Genomic DNA, 22,904 nt, shown 5'->3' on the forward strand with positions numbered 1-22,904 from the left:
AATAGAAGGGAGAACCGATAGAGGTACTCAAAGTACCCTCCGCCACACACCGTCAGGTGGCTTGCGGAGTATGGATGGAGATGGAGATGTAGAGAACATGTAACAGTGGAATTAGTACAGATCAGTTCCCTGCACAACAGAACCATTCAGCATAGTCACCATCCATTCGCACACATTTACGACTTCATTGAACCCAGCCACCAACCAGTTAGGTAAAATTCAATTTTTTGCTACTTGATCCACGATTGTAAAGCTGTTTTAGCATTATCCGCAAAAAAAGTGCACGGGGCGCTGTAATCAGCAGTATGCGACGTTGCATGTCCCACCACACGTCAGCTGCCTGCGGCTGACACTGCAGCAGCAAGCGTCTGTAGCCGAGCAACTTACAGGAGAGCAGTATAGACGCAGCCTCAAAAGACAACAAGTGAGCGTATCCCACAGAAAAGCACTATATACGGTGATGGAAGATGAGAAGTTAGTGGAAATGGTTTCAAAATTTCCTCGCGTCGGTACCATTATACAAGGACCAAACAGTGAAGGATAATGCTTCGAGGAGAAAAGCGACATTCGTGGAGAGTGTCGGCAGCTGCGTAAGAAAACTGAGTCATAATTTGATCAACGAAGCGAAAATGAGAACTCTGCAGAAGCTTCTCGAATTGGAAAATCGTATTTCATTCGGCCGGCTCCTATTTTTCCGTGCGTCGTTCATCAGCGAATACTTACACTCAACAACTCCAACGCCATCACTTGTGGCTAACACTGTCGTCGCACAACCTGATCAGAAAAAGACTGAAATTCAAGCTTCCCAACCGTTTTAATATTGCGATCAGTTTCTGGTTTTATTTTTATATTATACTACTTTCAGTCTTATACTGTCTGCATTATTAACAATTTTTCATTTTGTGCACCGTAGTGTTAAGGCTAGTTTTTCGCCTGGACTTACTGGGTGTGGATATCTAAGAGAAAAATCCTTCTGATAATTTCTTTGACGAGTTCGTGGACACGCCTGAACTGCGCCATGTTCCACTTGAAATACTCTGACGATATACAGGGTGTTACAAAATGGTACGCCCAAACTTTCAAGAAACATTCCACACACACAAAGAAAGAAAATGTGTTATGTGAACATGTGTCCGGAAACGCTTACTTTCCATGTTACAGCACATTTTATTACTTCTCTTCAAATCACATTAATCATGGGATGGAAACACACAGCAACATAATGTACCAGCGTGACTTCAAACACTTCGTTACAGGAAATGTTCAAAATGACCTCCGTTAGCGAGGATACATGCATCCACCCTCCGTCACATGGAATCCGTGATGCGCTGTTGCAGCCCTGGAGAATGGCGTATTGTATCACAGCCGTCCACAATACGAGCACGAAGAGTCTCTACATTTGGTACCGGAGTTGCGTAGACAAGAGCTTTGAAATGCCCCCATGAATGAAAGTCAAGAGGGTTGAGGTCAGGAGATCGTAGAGACCATGGAATTGGTCCGCCTCTACCAATCCATCGGTCACCGAATCTGTTGTTGAGAAGCGTACGAACACTTCGACTGAAATGTGCAGGAGCTCCATCGTGCATGAACCACATGTTGTGTCGTACTTGTAAAGGCAAATGTTCTAGCAGCACATGTAGATTATCCCGTATGAAGTCATGATAAAGTGCTCCATTGAGCGTAGGTGGAAGAACGTGGAGCCGGCCGCGGTGGTCTCGCGGTTCTAGGTGCGCAGTCCGGAACCGCGCGACTGCTACGGTCGCAGGTTCGAATCCTGCCTCGGGCATGGACGTGTGTGATGTCCTTAGGTTAGTTAGGTTAAACTAGTTCTAAGTTCTAGTGGACTGATGACCTAAGATGTTAAGTCCCATAGTGCTCAGAGCCATTTGAACCATTTTGAAGAACGTGGGGCCCAATCACCGACAATGCCTGCCCAAACGTTCACAGAAAATCTGTGTTGATGACGTGATTGCACAATTGCGTGCGGATTCTTGTCAGCCCACACATGTTGATTGTGAAAATTTACAATTTGATCACGTTGGAATGAAGCCTCATCTGTAAAGAGAACATTTGCACTGAAACGAGGATTGACACATTGTTGGATGAACCATTCGCAGAAGTGTACCCGTGGAGGCCAATCAGCTGCTGATAGTGCCTGCACACGCTGTACATGGTACGGAAACAACTGGTTCTCCCATAGCAGTCTCCATACAGTTACTTGGTCAAGGTTACCTTCTACAGCAGCAACTTCTCTGACGCTGACATTCAGGTTATCGTCAAGTGCACGAAGAATTGCCTCGTCCATTGCAGGTGTCCTCGTCGTTCTAGGTCTTCCCCAGTCGCGAGTTATGGGCTGGAATGTTCCGTGCTCCCTAAGACGCCGATCAATTGCTTTGAACGTCTTCCTGTTGGAACACCTTCGTTCTGGAAATCTGTCTCGATACAAACGTACCGCGCCACGGCTATTGTCCCGTGCTAATCCATACATCAAATGGACATGTGCCAACTCCGCATTTGTAAACATTGCACTGACTGCAAAACCACGTTCGTTATGAACACTAACCTGTTGATGTTACGTACTGATATGCTTGATGCTAGTACTGTAGAGCAATGAGTCGCATGTCAACACAAGCACCGAAGTCAACATTACCTTCCTTCAATTGGGCCAACTGGCGGTGAATCGAGGAAGTACAGTACATACTGACGAAACTAAAATGAGCTCTAACATGGAAATTAAGCGTTTCCGGACACATGTCCACATTACATCTTTTCTTTATTTGTGTGTGAGGAATGTTTCCTGAAAGTTTGGCCGTACCTTTTTGTAACACCCTGTATAGAAATAGCGAGCTAAGCGTCAGCCCTTCAGCGTGAAACGCAAAACGGCAGACGCATGTTTCAGACGCCGCGTAGGAAGCCCACTTTAACGGGAAACGGACATAGTAGATAAACGATGGAGCAGCCGTCGACAACATCTATCACAGGTGGCCATCTAGGATGAGGTGATGAAGTTATTGGTAATCATCAGGTTAAAAAATATTTGCTAGAAAATGGGTCAAGGAGGAAAACCACGAATTATTCCAAATTAGCTTTTTAGTCTGGGTTCAACTATGGCGCAAATGTCTACTGAAGTATGGTGAATGGGTTGAACGGCCGGCCGGAGTGGCCGAGCGGTTCCTGCGGTCGCAGGTTCGAATCCTGCCTCGGGCATGGATGTGTGTCATGTCCTTAGGTTAGTTAGGTTTAAGTAGTTCTAAGTTCTAGGGGACTGATGACCTCAGCTGTTAAGTGCTTAGAGCCATTTGAACCATTTGTGTTGAACGGTAGAGTTGTGTACAGCACAGTTGAAGCTGTGATCTGTACTTATTCTACTGTTACGAGGGTTGCTCAGAAAGTAAAGCACCGCATTTTTCCCTTCAACTATTATTTATTGAACATAATGAGAATTACACACACGAAAGAATGGTGTTTTTTCTACACACCCCATTTTTCGACGTAATCTCCATCCCGTCCTGTGGCCTCCCTCCTGCACAAAACAAAGGCGTGTATGCCCTGTCGGTACCAACACATGTCCTGGTGACGGAGCCAGTGCTTCACTGTGTGAACTTCCTTTGCTTAGTGACAGATACAGCGCCAACTTCTGAGTCGTAATGTCTCTGTCCTCCCGAATGACAACATCAGCTCGCGTCAACATGCCATGTTTGACTGCCGCGGATGGTCTCCCCGACCGCTGCAAATCGTGGAGCTCCGCCGAACCGCCTTCTGATGACCTCACCGTCCGTGCCCAGCGACTAACTGTACTTCTGTGGCTGCAGATGCTCCATGGACTGCACAAGCGTTTGTGAATATTCCGCACAGTTTCTTTCTCTGCAGTGATAAATTCAATGACGGCACGTTGCTTGTAGCCTACGTCACCTACAGAGTCCGTTTTGAAACTGTCTTGCAGCTACGCTATCTGTCTCAAGTGACGGAGACTTGGCGCGCTCACTCAGGAGACTTCAGATAATATATACGTAAAGTTTCGCATTTGTAGAATTGTTTGCGGCTAAGAAAAAAATTGCGGCCCAATACTTTCTGGGCTCTGAAGGTATTTGTATGGAGTGTAGCCATGTATGGAAGTGAAACATGGACGATAAATAGTTTGGACAAGAAGGGAATAGAAGCTTTCGAAATGTGGTGCTACAGAAGGATGCTAAAGATTAGATGGGTAGATCACATAACTAATGAGGAGGTACTGAATAGGATTGGGGAGACGGGAAGTTTGTGGCACAACTTGACTAGAAGAAGGGATCGGTTGGTAGGACATGTTCTGAGTCATCAAGGGATCAACAATTTAGTATTGGAGGGCAGGGCGGAGGGTAAAAATCGTAGAGGGAGACCAAGAGACGAATGCACTAAGCAGATTCAGAAGGATGTAGGCTGCAGTAGGTACTGGGAGATGAAGAAGCTTGCACAGGATAGTGTGGCATGGAGAGCTGCATCAAACCAGTCTCAGGACTGAAGACCACAACAACAACAACAACAACTTTCTGGGCAACCCTCGTATACGTTCATATTAAATTATTAATGATACACCCTCGTGTACTGTGCGTACTACCCTGAACTACACTCCTGGAAATTGAAATAAGAACACCGTGAATTCATTGTCCCAGGAAGGGGAAGCTTTATTGACACATTCATGGGGTCAGATACATCACATGATCACACTGACAGAACCACAGGCACATAGACACAGGCAACAGAGCATGCACAATGTCGGCACTAGTACAGTGTATATCCACCTTTCGCAGCAATGCAGGCTGCTATTCTCCCATGGAGACGATCGTAGACATGCTGGGTGTAGTCCTGTGGAACGGCTTGCCATGCCATTTCCACCTGTCGCAGTCAATTGGACCAGCGTTCGTGCTGGACGTGCAGACCGCGTGAGACGACGCTTCATCCAGTCCCAAACATGCTCAATGGGGGACAGATCCGGAGATATTGCTGGCCAGGGTAGTTGACTTACACCTTCTAGAGCACGTTGGGTGGCACGGGATACATGCGGACGTGCATTGTCCTGTTGGAACAGCAAGTTCCCTTGCCGGTCTAGGAACGGTAGAACGATGGGTTCGATGACGGTTTGGATGTACCGTGCACTATTCAATGTCCCCTCGACGATCACCAGAGGTGTACGGCCAGTGTAGGAGATCGCTCCCCACACCATGATGCCGGGTGTTGGCCCTGTGTGCCTCGGTTGTATGCAGTCCTGATTGTGGCGCTCACCTGCACGGCGCCAAACACGCATACGACCATCATTGGCACCAAGGCAGAAGCGACTCTCATCGCTGAAGACGACACGTCTCCATTCGTCCCTCCATTCACGCTTGTCGCGACACCACTGGAGGCGGGCTGCACGATGTTGGGGCGTGAGCGGAAGACGGCCTAACGGTGTGCGGGACCGTAGCCCAGCTTCATGGAGACGGTTGCGAATGGTCCTCGGCGATACCCCAGGAGCAACGGTGTCCCTAATTTGCTCGGAAGTGGCGGTGCGGTCCCGTGCGGCACTGCGTAGGATCCTACGGTCTTGGCGTGCATCCGTGCGTCGCTGCGGTCCGGTCCCAGGTCGACGGGCACGTGCACCCTCCGCCGACCACTGGCGACAACAGCGATGTACTGTGGAGACCTCACGCCCCACGTGTTGAGCAATTCGGCGGTACGTCCACCCGGCCTCCCGCACGCCCACTATACGCCCTCGCTCAAAGTCCGTCAACTGCACATACGGTTCACGTCCACGCTGTCGCGGCATGCTACCAGTGTTAAAGACTGCGATGGAGCTCCGTATGCCACGGCAAACTGGCTGACACTGACGGCGGCGGTGCACAAATGCTGCGCAGCTAGCGCCATTCGACGGCCAACACCGCGGTTCCTGGTGTGTCCGCTGTGCCGTGCGTGTGATCATTGCCTGTACAGCCCTCTCGCAGTGTCCAGAGCAAGTATGGTGGGTCTGACACACCGGTGTCAAGGTGTTCTTTTTTCCATTTCCAGGAGTGTATATGGTAGAGGTTACTTTTTTTTTGTCAGTTGGTGGGGCGTCTTCTCGTTCCACTGGCCTACGGGGCGCGTTAAGAAATCTTATTTAAATTCTTCCGTGCACCCTGTTACCAGTGTAAATCTGGTTTAACGCTCCCAACTGGAGGGGAAGTACAATGGTTTAGTAGATTCTTAGAAATAGGATTTGGCAAGATAGTTACCGTCTTTCTTCCAGAGTCTACCATTTCACGTTTTTCGGTATCTTCGTGACCCTCTCCAGTCAGTGAAACAAACCTGTGTATATTCGTATTGCTCTTCTCTGCATAGGTACAGTATCACTTGCCAGTCCTATTTGGTATGTTCAAATGGTTCAAATGGCTCTGAGAACTATGGGACCTAACATCAGAGGTCATCAGTCCCCTAGAACTGAGAACTACGTAAACCTAAGTAACCTAAGGACATCACACACATCCATGCCCGAGGCAGGATTCGAACCTGCGACCGTAGCGGTCGCGCGGTTCCAGGCTGAAGCGCCTAGAACCGCTCGGCCACATTTGGTATGTGTCACACACAATTGAGTAATATTCTAAGATGGATCGCACAGGTGTTTACTAAGCAATATCCTTCCAGTGTTGTATCAACTACCACCTACTTTACCTCCGACTGAGCATACGCGATCGTTCTGTTTCATACATCTACAAATTAGAACATACAGGTATTTTTGTGAGTTGGATGGCTGGTTCAAATGGCTCTGAGCACTATGGGACTCAACTGCTGTGGTCATTAGTCCCCTAGAACTTAGAACTACTTAAACCTAACTAACCTAAGGACATCACACACATCAATGCCCGAGGCAGGATTCGAACCTGCGACCGTAGCAGTCGCATGGTTCCGGACGGCGCGCCTAGAACCGTGAGACCACCGCGGCCGGCGTGAGTTGGATGATTCAAATTGTGACTCACTGATATTGTAGTCTTAGGATACTACGTTTTTTCTTTCATTTTGTGAAGAACACAGTTTTACATATCTGAACATTTAAAGCAAGTTGACATTTCTGCACCACTTTGAAATCTTATCAACATCCGATTGAATATTTGGGCAGCTTCTTTCAGACAGTTCTTTATAGCTACATCATCTGTGAAATGTCTTACGTCATTAACATACGACATGAGCAGCAAGGATCACAACACGTTTCTCCGGGCACATCTGAAGTTACTTCAACATCTGTGGACGGCACTCCATCCAAGATAACATGCTATGTTCACCCTACGAACTAATTCTCAATCTTCTCACACGGTTCGCTTGATAACAAACGTGTTCTTTTCACTTCATTAATATCTAAGAAAAAAATCATTGGCACCAACGTTAACAAGGTGTCTGTGAGTTACATAAGTAAATGCGACAGTTCATGCAGTCCGTGGTGTTGCGTCCACCATTGGAGTTCCTTTCCGGGTTTGACACAATACAGATTACAGCTCTGAGTTGTTCGGAAACACGAAATGATGGTTATAACATTACAGTAGAACAAGGGTTCAATCAATGTTCATTGCAGAAAAAATATGTCGCACGCATAGGCAGTACGTACGAAATGAACCGTTAGCGAATTTGAAACTTGTACTTCAAGAATAACTGGTAACGAATCTCCCTGGGTCCAGCTCGACTCCTGAACCACCCGAGCAGCCGAAAGAGACTGACACAAGATATTACCTTTTCGCTACCTCTCTCTCGCTTATTGAACGCTGAAACTTCTTTATTAAATATTTTATTTAAACTGCTGAGTGAAATTGAATGCAAGTGAACCTACTTTCTCTGTACTTATTCTTATCACTGACCCACAATATTCTAGCGCAACGCAATCTGACTGCTCAAAAAAAAAAAAGGTAACCTGACTTCAAATAATTAATTCAAAAGAATGATCCTGACTAACAAGAAATCTTAACAATAACCTATACATTTCATTAAGGACTTACCTCACAAAAATCTTCATTACGCGAACTACTACAATACAGCGAACTTCAGTACTGCCAGCTAAATAAAAGATTCTAACTACTAAAGCCACTAGCTACTAATAGCCATGGGGTTAGCAAAGGAGAGATTTTGTTGCAAACCAAATAATGTATTTTTTACGTTAATAATGTGACATCCAGTTCAGACACAAACATAAATCGTCATTGACATCTAGTACACACGTATATTATCATGAATAATATTCAATCTCCAAGTCGAACACATACTGATCGTTAGCCTGCGCTAACACTTCGGACATCTACCACCGATAAATGCTAACTTCCCACATCTAGCATCCATCACCGCTGGCCGTTCACCTCCAACTGCCCAACAGTACTTCCACCACTGCTGGCGACTAATTTCCAACTGCCCAACACTACTGGTGATTATCTTCCAACAACGAGTCCAACCAGACACAGAGTCTCTTACAAAGAAAGCGTAGTCAGAGCTGCAATGCAAAGCGCTACAAAGCGCTGAACACAGAAGCAGCCCACTTACAACGTCAACGGAAGGAAGCTGTGCTAATCTTATCAGGTTCTATCACTCACAAAAGAAGCACTCGTAGGAAAGTAATTGAGTCACATTGCTTCTGGAATACAATGTGCTCAACGTGTAATGCCATAATTTCATTCCATTCCAGAATCCACAGCAATGAATATAGAGACACGTAGGAGTTCCAGGGTTCTCGGAAGTGTGTTAGATTCGCTTCAGTTCTCAAGAACAGAGATCTCGGTTTTTTTTTTAATTTATCGATTCTGCCCTCCTGTGTTGTGATGTGCACATAAGAAGTGGGGTGCTGGAGCTATGTGCAATGGCAAAGGACAGTACATCACGTGACGCTCCAGCCAATAGCATCATTCTACGCGTAGAATATTTTGCAGCATTTAGCGTTGATTTGCAGGTTTGGTTAGATACGGTAAAGTTACTTAACCACTGTACTGTTCAGTGTGGGCGACAGAAAGCAAACACGACAAATATCATATTAAGACGTGAAAGAGATGACTTCCATGCATATAGATTCATCTACGGTCAGTCAGAAGCAGAATCAGTGGCCCAACGTGACGCTTACCCGAAGTGTTGCCATTTCGTAACAATAGATAGAAAGTACGCTGGCGACGCTGCAATATATCCTCCGTCTCTCTGTGTGCAGAGCCCACAGTCGTATGTTAAGTCAGTAAACGAATCAAAGCCATCTTTCCGGTCTCTCAGTGACCATAATGGCTACGAAATGACAGAGAGAAGGCCAAATTAACAAAATTACTTTTTCTTAAATTGTTCCAGTGAGAAAGATCATACAGCAGTTTCTCCTTTCAGTTGCCACACGAACATCGGAACGACAGACTTTGAAATCAAGTGACTGCGTGACAGAAGAACGACTAATATTGTTCAACAGAGTAAAGGCAAATGGACTTGACTGGATACCTATATGATGCCACATAGATTATGAGTAAGAAATTGGCTCCTCTTCTAACAGAAGTTCACCGTAGGTCTCTTTTCCAAACCCTCCTCGCCCGCATCTCGTGGTCGTGCGGTAGCGTTCTTGCTTCCCACACCCGGTTTCCCGGGTTCGATTCCCGGCGGGGTCAGGGATTTTCTCTGCCACGTGATGGCTGGGTGTTGTGTGCTGTCCTTAGGTTAGTTAGGTTTAAGTAGTTCTAAGTTCTAGGGGACTGATGACCATAGATGTTAAGTCCCATAGTGCTCAGAGCCATTTTTTTTAAACCCTCGTCCTGTTTTGTAAAGGCCCCGCTGACACTGTTGTTATGGTAGGCCGCGTTTGTGAGTTGGTGAAACTGCTTCAGGTGCAGTACACCGCTAAGGCAATTTCTCCCGTCACTATTATCCAACCATGCCCCAGGGTCAGGTAACAGGATAGGAGAACGAAGGTTCGACAGCACTCCAACAAATTAGTAACCAAGTCACACAAACGAGTTAAAAGATTTACTTGCTTGTGTGACTAGTTGAAATATGAAGTCTGCAACACTGCTTGTAATGTAACACAAAAAGAAGCCCTCTATGGCTAAGTGCAAATAATCGTAAGTCAACTTCACAGTACATAGCAAATGCAATTTACAACTGTCTGCTCATAGTTCACTAAACGACGTTCCCCTCAAAGTCAGCCCTGGACGATGATCTACACTCCTGGAAATTGAAATAAGAACACCGTGAATTCATTGTCCCAGAAAGGGGAAACTTTATTGACACATTCCTGAGGTCAGATACATCACATGATCACACTGACAGAACCACAGGCACATAGACACAGGCAACAGAGCATGCACAATGTCGGCACTAGTACAGTGTATATCCACCTTTCGCAGCAATGCAGGCTGCTATTCTCCCATGGAGACGATCATAGACATGCTGGGTGTAGTCCTGTGGAACGGCTTGCCATGCCATTTCCACCTGGCGCAGTCAATTGGACCAGATTTCGTGCTGGACGTGCAGACCGCGTGAGACGACGCTTCATCCAGTCCCAAACATGCTCAATGGGGGACAGATCCGGAGATCTTGCTGGCCAGGGTAGTTGACTTACTCCTTCTAGAGCACGTTGGGTGGCACGGGATACATGCGGACGTGCATTGTCCTGTTGGAACAGCAAGTTCCCTTGCCGGTCTAGGAATGGTAGAACGATGGGTTCGATGACGGTTTGGATGTACCGTGCACTATTCAATGTCCCCTCGACGATCACCAGAGGTGTACGGCCAGTGTAGGAGATCGCTCCCCACACCATGATGCCGGGTGTTGGCCCTGTGTGCCTCGGTCGTATGCAGTCCTGATTGTGGCGCTCACCTGCACGGCGCCAAACACGCATACGACCATCATTGGCACCAAGGCAGAAGCGACTCTCATCGCTGAAGACGACACGTCTCCATTTGTCCCTCCATTCACGCCTGTCACGACACCACTGAGGGCGGGCTGCACGATGTTGGGGCGTGAGCGGAAGACGGCCTAACGGTGTGCGGGACCGTAGCCCAGCTTCATGGAGACGGTTGCGAATGGTCCTCGCCGATACCCCAGGAGCAACAGTGTCCCTAATTTGCTGGTAAGTGGCGGTGCGGTCCCCTACGGCACTGCGTAGGATCCTACGGTCTTGGCGTGCATCCGTGCGTCGCTGCGGTCCGGTCCCAGGTCGACGGGCACGTGCACCTTCCGCCGACCACTGGCGACAACATCGATGTACTGTGGAGACCTCGCGACCCACGTGTTGAGCAATTCGGCGGTACGTCCACCCGGCCTCCCGCATGCCCACTATACGCCCTCGCCCAAAGTCCGTCAACTGCACATACGGTTCACGTCCACGCTGTCGCGGCATGCTACCAGTGTTACAGACTGTGATGGAGCTCCGTATGCCACGGCAAACTGGCTGACACTGACGGCGGCGGTGCACAAATGCTGCGCAGCTAGCGCCATTCGACGGCCAACACCGCGGTTCCTGGTGTGTCCGCTGTGCCGTGCGTGTGATCATTGCTTGTACAGCCCTCTCGCAGTGTCCGGAGCAAGTATGGTGGGTCTGACACACCGGTGTCAATGTGTTCTTTTTTCCATTTCCAGGAGTGTATAACGAAGAGGGTGAGAGCTGCTCTTCTGTCTTCCGAGTAGGCTTCTGTCCGTTGTCGTCCTGTCATTGGCGGATTGTACACAGGCGGCAACTGGCCGAGGCGAAGTCGATATTTTCATTCTCAACGCTTCCGTGGCGCTGATGGAACTCGCGCAATTGGTGACTCTGTATGGTACTGGCACCAGCTCGTAACTTTGCGCCTGTGGTGCTTTTGTAATTGTTGTGTCTTGTTCGAACGACACAGCACTCCCTAAGCAGTGCTCCTAGTGATTAGAAAAATTCGCAGGTGATTCCCGTTCGCAAGAGGCTTCGTCGAAGAGGGGTACACAGCTATAGGCCTATATCGCTGTCGTCAGTCTGTTGTAGAATTTCAGAACACGTTTTATTGTCGAGTATTTTGACATTTCCGGAGACTGAAAAGCTCCGTAGAACTCTGCACGGATTATATGAAGAATAATCGCGTGAACCCAACTCGCTCTGTTCGTCCGCAAGACTAAAAAAGCAACAGATACTGGGCCGTATTTGATGCCGTGTTTCGCGGCTTCCGAAAGACGTTTGATACTGTTCAGCATTGTTGGCTAATGAACAAACTGCAACATTACGGAATATCAGACCAGCATTGTAACTCGACTGAAGAGTTCGTAACAAATAGAACACAGAAGGTTTAAACGGAGTGACATCTTCAGATGTAAAAGTAACTTCGGGCGTTCCCCGGCATAGTGTTACAGAATCATTACTTTTCACTATACATATAAACGATTTAGTGAATGACGTCGGAAGCTTTATGAGGCTGTTCGCAGATGATGCTATATACATACAACTGCATCGCTTGAAAATTTTACCAGAATGCAGCAAGACTTAAAGCTTGATGCACGGATTGGTAGCTGACATTCATCATAAACAAATGTAACGTATTGCATATAAATAGGCAGAAAGCCTCATTATTGTGTGATTATACGATTTCAAATAGTAACGCGAATTCTTTACAGACGAATGGAAAAACTGGTAGAAGCCGACCTCGGGGAAGATCAGCTTGGATTCCGTAGAAATATTGGAACACGTGAGGCAATACTGACCCTACGACTTATCTTAGAAGCTAGATTTAGGAAAGGCAAACCTACGTTTCTAGCATTTGTAGACTTAGAGAAAGCTTTTGACAATGCTGACTGGAATACTCTCTTCCAAATTCTGAAGGTGGCAGGGGTAAAATACAGAAAGCGAAAAGCTATTTACAATTTGTACAGAAACTAGATGGCAGTTATAAGAGTCGAGGGACATGAAAGGGAAGCAGTGGTTGGGAAGGGAGTGAGACAGGGTTGTAGCCTCTCCCCGATGTTATTCAATCTCTATATTGAGCAAGCAGTGAAGGAATCCACGGAGAAGAAATAAAAACTTTGAGGTTCGCCGATGACTTTGTACTTCTGTCAGAGACAGCAAAGGACTTGGAAGAGCAGTTGAACGGAATGGATAGTGTCTTGAAATGAGGGTATAAGATCAACATCAACAAAAGCAAAACGAGGATAATGGAATGTAGCCAAATTAAGTCAGGTGATGCTGAGGGAATTATATTAGGGAATGAGACACTTAACTGTTTGGGGAGCAAAATAACTGATGATGGTCGAAGTAGAGAGGATATAAAATGTAGACTGGCAATGACTAGGAAAGCATTTCTGGAGAAGAGAAATTTGTTAACATCGAGTATAGATTTAAGTGTCAGGAAGTGGTTTCTGAAAGCCTTTGTATGGAGTGTAGCTATGTATGGAAGTGAAACATGGACGATAAATAGTTTGGACAAGAAGAGAATAGAAGCTTTTGAAATGTGGTGCTACAGAAGAATGCTGAAGATTAGATGGGTAGATCACATAACTAATGAGGAAGTACTGAGTAGGATTGGGGAGACGAGAAGTTTGTGGCACAACTTGACAAGAAGAAGGGATCGGTTTGTAGGACATGTTCTGAGGCATCAAGGGATTACCAATTTGGTATTGGAGGGCAGCGTGGAGGGTAAAAATCGAAGAGGGAGACCAAGAGATGAATACACCAAACAGATACAGAAGGATGTAGGTTGCAGTAGCTACTGGGCGATGAAGAAGCTTGCACATGGAGAGCTGCATCAAACCAGCCTCAGGGCTGAAGACCACAACAACAACAACAATGATTTCAGAACAGGAAATGGAAGAAGTAACATCCATTAATTATCTAGAAGCATGTGTACAGAGCGATTTAAAGTGGAACATGCACATAAAACGAATCATAGGAAAGGCAGATGCCAGACGGTGATCCATTGGAAGAAACCTCAGGAAGTGTGATCCACGAAGGAGGTACACCTTAGCTTACAAAGCACGTGTGTGACCGATGTTCTTAAATACTGTTCGGCTATCTGGCATCCATACCAGAAAGGACTCTAACCTTTATCCCTTATCCGCACGGCATCAGCATGTTAATTATGGGGCAATATTACTAATATAATCCCTCCCTGTCGCCACCTCTTCCTTTCCCCTGTCAAAGACGGAATTTGTGACACCAAATGTTTGCGTTTATGTTATCCCACGTGAAAGCCAGCGAATGTTTACGAAGTGTTTCCAAATTCTGTGCCGGCCGCTGTGGCCTAGCGGTTTTAGGCGCTTCAGTCCGGAACCGCGCTGCTGCTGTGGTCGCAGGTTCACATCCTGCCTCGGCCATGGATGTATATGATCTTCTTAGGTTAGTTAGGTTTAAGTAGGTCTAAGTCTAAGGGACTGATGACCTTAGACGTTAAGTCCCATAGTACTTAGAGCCATTTGAACCAAATTCTGTAACTGTGGCGGGACTTGGGTACTAGCCCGGTATTCACGTAGTCGGATGTGGGAAGCTACCTAAAAATCACATCCAGACTGGCCCACTTACCAGCCCTCATCGTTAATCAGTCGCGCGGATTCGATCTTGGGCTGGCGTGCTTCCTTGAATCCCAAAACCGGCGTGCTAAAGCGTACAGCTATGCCGGCGGGTCAATCCCAGAGAGGACTGAAAAAAAATCCAAACAAGAGCAGCATGTTTCGTTACAGGTTTCCATAGTAATTGTGACAGTGTCACAGAGATGCTCAGTCACCTCCAATTAGAAAAACGTTAGAAAAGAGGCGTTGTGCATGACACAGTGGTTTAGTGTGCGCACGTCCCTACAGGACTAATCATTCTTGCTGGGCACCATTTGGACTGGAACAGGACAAGAGGGGCGGGGGGGGGGGGGGGGGGGGGTAGTATGACAGTGGCACACAAAGCACTTCCTGTTACACCCACTAAGTGTGGTTGTGGAATGTGGATGTAGGTGTGGATATAGGAGACATCACAAAGCCACCTCCTTGCTTGCATGCAGCTATAGTTCAGATCCATTTTTAACAGGTTTTTATTAGGGTATGATCTTGTCAGTCTGTCTCTTTGGTCCAAATTTTGCAAATGATTATAAATTAACTTCTGAATATAGCTCAGAATTGAATGACGATTCAGTGGCTACTCGCTTTCTTGCCGATTTGTTCGATGGAGAGGGGGGTGGGGGTGAGGGGGGGGGGTGCAAAACATTGGCAACACCGGACATCTCGGCTGCACTGCAGAGTCAGCAAATTGTGCAGTCAATATTGGAAGGTGTTCCAGGCGGTATGCGAGCGGGGACAGGCGTAGCTGAGCAGTGGGAGGCGGGAAGAAGAGATTGACAGAGAGGGTGGGAACAAATGATGTCTGCAATATGTGATCTGAATACACGGACAAAGGTGGGGTGCAAAGCTAGTGCAAGAGGCGTTTAATAAGTAATATACGAGGTCACACATTATTTTTTGAAAACAGGTTGGTTTTATTCAAGATTCGAATACACCATCTTATTCCCCACTCTTTTGGCTACAAAACCCTATTTTTCAACATAATCTCCGTTCAATGTGACGGTCTTACCCCATCTCACTGACAGTGCCTGTGTGCCCGCATGATAATACTCTACTGGTCGACGTCGGAGGCAACGTCTTGCTGCATCAATAGCCTCCCCACCATCCACAAACTGCTTCCTGCAGAGGGCGTCCATCATTGGAGCCAAACAGATGGAAGTCGGAAGGTGCGAGATCTGTGCTGTGGACTGGATGATGAAGAACAGTCCAATGAAATTTTGTGAGCTTCTCCTGGGTGCGCAGACTTACTTGAGACCTTGCGTTGACATGGAGGGGGAGAAGTTCGTTTGCATTTTTGTAGCGACGAGCTCATTGAAGTCGTTTCTTCAGTTTCCTGAGGGTAGAACGATACACTGCAGATTTGATCATTGCATCATGAGGGAGATGACTGGGTGTTGTGTGACGTCCTTAGGTTAGTTAGGTTTAAGTAGTTCTAAGTTCTAGGGGACTGATGACCATAGATGTTAAGTCCCATAGTGCTCAGAGCCATTTGAACCGTCATGAGGGAGGACATGAATCAGAATAACGCCTCCACAGTCGTAGAAGACCGTCGCTATGGCTTTACCGGTTGAGGCTGCGGCTTTGAATTTTTTCTTCGGAGGAGAGATGGTGTGGCGACACTCCATGGATTGCCGTTTTTTTTTTTTTCAGTTCGAAGTGACGAACCCATCTTTCATCGCCTGTGACGACGTTCGACAATATCATTGTCACGATCAGTGTCGTAATGCGGTATCAACGGAACACAGATGGTTTTTCGTTGTCCTTTATGGTCTTCTGTTGGGCGGCGAGGCACACACTTCCGAGAACAGGTGCCCCACCTGGTGGTAGAGTGTGTCAGCCCTACCTAGAGAGACCTCCAGTTGTGCAGCGAGGAGCTTGACTGCGATCACTTCAAATGAGAGAGTCGTCACGTTCCAACACTGCCGGAGTCACAGATGGGTGCAGCCGGCCTGCTCGCGGAAGATTGGACGAGTCTGCGCAACCTTGTAACGATGATGACAGACTACTCGCCGAACCACTCATCGTTGTTTTGTGCACTGCTAGGTCCCCGTAGACATTCTGCAAGCACCTATGAGTACCTGCGATGCTCTGGTTTTGAGCGAAAAGTAACTCAATAACAGTTCTTTGCAAGGTACGCATCTCCGTTACAGACGACATTTTGAAAGCTACATATAGCGTCGACACCTATCGGTACTTCATGAAACAATAGCGGCTATGTATTAAAAATATATACAATCTCATCAAAATGTTTGGAATATATTGAGGCATTTCACACATACAAGACAAAAACAGAAAATAATTACTTAAATAAAAATAGAATTTTAACACATCTTTTTAAATTATACTAAAAAGTATAAAATTATAAGTAAAAACAAATCTTACACTGGTTTTTAGAAAACGCATTAATGTGTAGGTCCCCCCTCTATGTGACTGAGTAGGTCAGTTAAAAGGTCAAAGGAAGGCAAAGGCTTACCATCCCCATCAGGGCCGTGCCTAGTAAAGCATTGCGGTATACAAAGTCATCTTCCAATTGATGACAGCTTCACTTGGTTGCCCTAGAGAGATAGCTAAACCCATAGAGATGGCCCTGGTCCATAAAACTTGTGTTGGCGAATTTTTAATAAAGGTGACAATACTTGTAAGGTATGCAAGGTGGTCCATTGATCGTGACCGGGCCAAATATCTCACGAAATAAGCGTCAAACGAAAAAACTACAAAGAACGAAACTTGTCTAGCTTGAAGGGAGAAACCAGATGGCGCTATGGTTGGCCCCTTAAATGGCGCTGGCATAGGTCAAACGGATATCAACTGCGTTTTTTTTTTTTTAGATAGCAACTCCCATTTTTTTTACATATTCGTGTAATACGTAAAGAAATATGAATGTTTTACTTGGAACACATTTTTCGCTTTGTGATAGATGGCGCTGTAATAGTCACAGACATATGGCTCACAATTTTAGACGAACAGTTGGTAACAGGTAGGTTTTTAATTAAATTACAGAACGCAGCTACGTTTGAACATTTTCTTTCGGTTGTTCCAATGTGATACATGTACCTTTGTGAACTTATCACTTCTGAGAACGCATGCTGTCACAGCGTGATTACCTGTAAATACCACATTAGTGCAATAAATGCTCAAAATGATGTCCGTCAACCTCAATGCATTTGGCAATACGTGTAACGACATTCCTCTCAACAGCGAGTACTTAGGCTTGCGTAATGTTCGCACATGCATTGACAATGCGCTGACGCATGTTGTCAGGCGTTGTCAGTGGATCACGATAGCAAATATCCTTCAACTTTCCCCACAGAAAGAAATCCGACGACGTCAGATCCGCTGAACGTGCGGGCCATGGTATGGTGCTTCGACGACCAATCCACCTGTCATGAAACATGCTATTCAATACCGCTTCAACCGCACGCGAGCTATGTGCCGGGCATCCATCATGTTGCAAGTACATCGCCATTCTGCCATGTAGTGAAACATCTTGTAGTAACATCGGTTGAACATTACATAGGAAATCAGCATACATTGAACTATTTAGACTGTTATCGATAAAATGGAGGCAGGCCAATTACCCTTCCTCCCATAATGCCGCACCATACATTAACCCGCCAAGGTCGCTACTGTTCCACTTGTCGCAGCCATCGTCGATTTTCCGTTGCCCAGTAGTGTATATTATGACGGTTTACGTTACCGCTGTTGGTTAATGACGCTTCGTCGCCAAGTAGAACGCGTGCAAAAAATCTGTCATCGTCCCGTAATTTCTCTTGTGCCCAGTGGCAGAACTGTACACGACGTTCAAATTCGTCACCATACAATTCCTGGTGCACAGAAATGTGGTACGAGTACAGTCGATGTTGATGTAGCATTCTAAACACCGACGTTTTTGAGATTCCCGATTCTCGCGCAATTTGTCTGCTACTGATGTGCGGATTAGCCGCGACAGCAGCTGAAACACCTACTCGTGCATCATCATTTGTTGCAGGTCGTGGGTGACGTTTCACATGTGGCTGAACACTTCCTGTTTCCTTAAATAACGTAACTATCCGGCGAACGGTCCGGACAGTTGGATGATGTCGTCCAGGATACCGAGCACCATACATAGCACACGCCCTTTAGGCATTTTGATCACAACAGCCATACATCAACACGATATCGACCTTTCCGCAATTGGTAAACGGTCCATTTTAACACGGGTAATGTATGACGAAGCAAATACCGTCCGCACTGGCGGAACGTTGCGTGATACAACGTATTTGTAAGTTTGTGACTATTACAGCGCCATCTATCACAAAGCGAAAAAAGTGGCCCAACAAAAACATTCATATTTCTTTACGTATTACACGAATATGAAATAAAAATGGGGGTTCCTATTTTTAAAAAACCCAGTTGATATCCGTTTGACCTAGGGCAGCGCCATCTAGCGGGCTAACCATAGCGCCATCTGGTTTCCCCCTTCAAGCTAGACAAGTTTCGTTCTTTGTTGTTTTTTCGTTTGACGCTTATATCGTGAGATATTTAGCCCGGTCACGATCAATGGACCACTCTGTATAACGAAAACTGTAGGACACACGCAGTACACATAATTGATGCATGGGTATTTCACCTCCGCAGTTTGTGGTCTAGTGGTTAGTGTTGCTGCCTCAGGATCGCGGGGTCCCGGGTTGGGGATTTTTCTCTGCCCGGGGACTGGGTGCCTGTGTTGTCCTCATCATTCGTGAAAGTGATTAAGATTGGGTCTCTGTACGGGGCTGATGACGGCACTGTTGAGCGCCCCAGAAACCAAACCTCATCATCATCACCTCCTAGCTATTATCTATCCTAACAAGTGCATGCACCCCAGAGTTTTCGTTATAAATCTTGCAAGTATTTTCATATCTATTCAAAATTCGTGAACACGAATTTTGGGAACATTCTGCATGGGATTGGGGGGGGGGGGGGGGTTATGAATGGGGCTAGGAGAAATTATTTTTTATACTTCTTAGACCGATTTAAGAACTTACAATACTAACAACTTATTAAACTTGCTGGCAGATTAAAACTGAGTGCCGGAACCGAAATTCGAACTCGGGACCTTTGCCTTTCGCCTTTGCCTTTGCCTTTCGCGTGCTCCTGCTAGTAATGCAAGGTTCGCAGGAGAGCTTCTGTGAAGTTTGAAAACAAGGAGACGAGGTACTGGCGGAAGTAAAGCTGTGAGGACGGGGCTTGAGTCGTGCTTGGGTAGCTCAAATGGTAGAGCACTTGCTCGCGAAAGGCAAAGATCCCGAGTTCGAGTCTCGGTGCGGCACACAGTTTTAATCTGCCAGGAAGTTTCCATATCAGCGCACACTCCGCTGCAGAGTGAAAATCTCATTCTAAAAACTTACGTTTTATTTATTTAGCTGCAAATGATTCTAGTGGTGCGAGCCGTGTTAGTGAAGAGCGCGCGCTGGCTGTTGGCAGGAAGGACGCGCGGCTGCGCAGGATGGGCTGCCTGCGCCGTGAGCAGCTGCCACGCCGGGGCCTCGGCGCCGCCGCCGGCGGAGGGCGACGCAGCCGAGGCTCTCTCACGCCGACGGACCCCTCGTGCAACCGCAGGGAGGGACATCTCGTGAGTGGGCCCCAACAAGACTCCAAAACTTACCTTTACGCTACAAACTGTTTCGCGGTGAAGGAGTGACTCTGGGCCTCGAGGTCGACGTCTGGCAGAAGCACGCGGTGCAGCGGACCGGGGCACATCTCAGCTGGTGGCTGGCGGACGCGGACCACTCTGTTCCCGCGGCGGCGACACTTCGTCAGTCGCCGAAACTACTCGGCGGCGGCCGGCTGAGGGCCAGCAGGCCGCCGATGAGGCGGTGGAAGCCTTGGCGCAGCCCCAACTTCCCAGCGCACAGTAGAGGCTGGGTGTCGGAAGCCGCTTCCGGCGGACTGTGCACTGCTGGATAGCGGAGCTCCTGATGGGGGCCACGTCAGATCACGAGACAGCTGCCCGCCCCGTGGTCGCCCGACGGCTCCCATCGTCGACGACAATTCCGTCCTTTTCCCCCTCGCCCTCTCCCCTCTCCTTTCCAAAATTTGTCATCCTCGTTGTTTCCCCAAACCACCGTCCACGTCCATTACCTTCCTTATTTTTCTCTTACCCATTACCCCTCGATCCATATCCCACTTACTACACACTCGCTGCTGGATGCCATCCCACACTCAGGTTCTCGTACGAAACTTCTCGCAACTACTACACCAGTGGTGTCCCACACTAAATCTTCATCGCCCTGTACGTTCCAGTTTTATGGAATAAAAAACTGCAAAAAATATGTATTCGATTCTTTATTTCTACCTTGCATCGTTCCTTTCCTCCCGCAAGATGGCTCCCGAGGTCTGTTTCAATGCAATAGGTCAGGGGTCTCCAAACTTTTTAGTCCGCGCGCCACATTGACTCCTCCACGAAGTCATAAGGGCCAAGATCTACCTAGTGGGATTAAAGCACCATAGCACTCCACGATCACCGTAATGTTAGGCTAAAGGAAAGATGAAATCGCAAAAATCTAAGGTTGTGGGAATAGCTAACACTGAAACGAACTATGATTTTTATTTAATTACATAATTTTAATTGGTGGACATACCTGACCGAAATTCTAGAGTATTTTATTCTGGCGAATTTCACCGACAAAAAAAGTATGTCACTGCAAATTCTTCACGAAAGCGTCCACCAAAGTTAAGGAAATCTCAAAATCATCGCTAGCAACACTATTACTGCTAGACGTAACATAGGCAGAGTATGTCAACGCATTGTTATTTCAAGAAGCGCAACAATAAGTTTTGTTGTGTAGTCTTGTAGCGAGTAGCAGAGCCAATGTCGCGGTGTATTGGTCGCGATAGGCCTCGAAACTCAATTATTGGTAGTATAGGTACCACCTCAAATATTTGGCGGGCCGGATACCGGGGATGTCCGGCCAGCTAACGCGGGCCGGTTTGCCGGCCGTCGCGGGCCGGTTTCGGCCCGGCGGCCGTAGTTTGGATGCCCCTGCAATAGATCGTCTTGATCCCAACCGCTAATGTGCGGAATAAAACATCTCTCTGTATATTTATGCTTGGGTAAACAACCATTCTTAAGAGACTTGACAGAATATCCTCACACCACCGGGACTTCATATACAGGGTATTTATTTTAACTTGAGACAACTAAATATCTCGAAAACGACGCGTCGTATATAAAAAAAGGTTTAGGTGAAAATTTAATATTAATAAAGGGGACATATACAGCCGGCCACCCCATCAACTTCATATTTACAAGTGGGGATCCCCCATTTCTATTACACCGGATTCTACGCCAAAAAATACCTACCGTTTACTCAAACCATTGTTTTACATCCGTGGTAGATAGCGCTGTAATCGACAAATATCAAGTGCGCGTGTGTTTGTGATTACGGACGCATTTGATTCTACATTTCATTTGCGATGTACCGGGTGAACAAAAAGTCAGTATACAAATTGACACACATGCTTGGAATGAGACGGGGTTTTATTAGAACCAAAGAAATACAAAAGTTCAAAAAATGTCTGACAGATGGGGCTTCATCTGATCAGAATAAATTAGCATAACAAAGTAAGACAAAGCAAAGATTATGTTCTTTACAGGAAAAGCTCAATACGTCCACCATCATCCTCAACAATTGCTGTAGTCGAGGAATTATGTTGTGAACAGCACTGCAAAGCATGTCCGGAGTTATGGTGAGGCATTGGCGTCGGATGTTGTCTTTCAGCATCCCTAGAAATGTCGGTCGATCACGATACACTTGCGACTTCACCTAACCCCAAAGCCAATAATCGCACGGACTGAGGTCTGGGGACCTGGGAGGCCAAGCATGACGAAAGTGGCGGCTGAGCACACGATCATCACCAAACGACGCGCGCAACAGATCTTTCATGCATGTAGCAATATGGGGTGGTTCTAACAAAACCCCATGTCATTCCAAGCACGTGTGTCAATTTTAACGTCTCTATCTACATTGTTCCATGGTTTATTACGTTTTCAAATTTATACTGACTTTTTGACCACCCGGTATATTAAACTTTTATGTCCTAACGGTTGATACTGATGTTCTAAATTTACTTTAATGCTGTAAAATTGATTGTACAGTACAATACGCTTAGCCGTTTCATTTACTGCTTAGAAACTGCGTCTAGTGTGATCCAGGAACAACGAAGTGGATGTATTAGTTTTCTGTTCCCATTGGGGTACTTCATGTCAGTGAGTCCCCTTGCCTCTCACTATTGGTATGCTCGATTTTGGTGCGCCGCCTTACCTCTCACCACAACTGGAATTCACAATAAATGCTCAAACTGATGACCTTCCATTTCGATACGTTTATTAAATTGTGCGTGAATTTTTTTTCTTTATTGTGATTTCATTCCCCTGCCCCATATGGGCAGGGGAGGGC

At 46.7% G+C, this 22,904-nt stretch overlaps 1 long non-coding RNA gene across 1 annotated transcript in view; it reads left to right on the forward strand.

Moving 5' to 3' along the window:
• Positions 1 to 20,777, forward strand: part of LOC126323919 (uncharacterized) — a 41,399-nt gene extending 20,622 nt beyond the window's left edge. Inside the window, exon 4 of the long non-coding RNA XR_007559751.1 lies at positions 19,930 to 20,777. This is a non-coding gene — a long non-coding RNA (uncharacterized LOC126323919). The remainder of the gene's footprint in view (positions 1 to 19,929) is intronic.
• Positions 20,778 to 22,904: the final 2,127 nt, after the last annotated feature.

The sequence above is a fragment of the Schistocerca gregaria genome, chromosome 2, assembly GCF_023897955.1.
Source record: "Schistocerca gregaria isolate iqSchGreg1 chromosome 2, iqSchGreg1.2, whole genome shotgun sequence".
Taxonomy (NCBI): domain Eukaryota; kingdom Metazoa; phylum Arthropoda; class Insecta; order Orthoptera; family Acrididae; genus Schistocerca; species Schistocerca gregaria.